Consider the following 521-nt stretch of genomic DNA (forward strand, 5'->3'; position numbering starts at 1 on the left):
CTAATAAAGTATCCGGTTAAGTTGAATTGGGGGAAAATAAAGGATTTTTGTATTTTAGTAAAAGAGTAGGGAAATATTGAGAATAGGTAAAGAAGTGTTGTGTATTTAAGTAATTTTTCCTTTTATTTATTAAGCAAAACATTGGGCTAGGAAAAATTTGCTAAGCCCATTAGAATGTACAAGACAAGTCAGTAGTGTATACTAGGTTGTTATATTGCACATACCTTTATGATATATTGGAGTCTACAGCTATTTTTATTAGTTTAATATCTAATACGTGAGTTATCGACTTACACGATATTAACTCGACTTTTTAAAAGGGTAGAGTCCTTTAAGATAGCTTGCTACCTGGACTTTCCTGTCTCCCATACGTTATACTACTGCATGGGCCTAGCGCAGCCCATCAACTCCAGTCCAATACTTCATTTGGGCCTGGTGTCTAGGTCACAGTGTTTGAGTGATGTATAATTTATTTATTTTTTTAAAGTTGTTAGAAGGAAATAAATGTTAAATATATACTA

At 32.6% G+C, this 521-nt stretch overlaps 1 pseudogene; it reads left to right on the top strand.

The window, feature by feature from the left end:
- Nucleotides 1-220: 220 nt before the first annotated feature.
- LOC125852965 (U2 spliceosomal RNA) lies at nt 221-404 on the top strand (annotated as a pseudogene).
- The last annotated feature ends 117 nt before the right edge of the window (nt 405-521 follow it).

This window comes from Solanum stenotomum, unplaced genomic scaffold (genome assembly GCF_019186545.1).
Source record: "Solanum stenotomum isolate F172 unplaced genomic scaffold, ASM1918654v1 scaffold6870, whole genome shotgun sequence".
NCBI classification, from domain to species: Eukaryota; Viridiplantae; Streptophyta; class Magnoliopsida; order Solanales; family Solanaceae; genus Solanum; species Solanum stenotomum.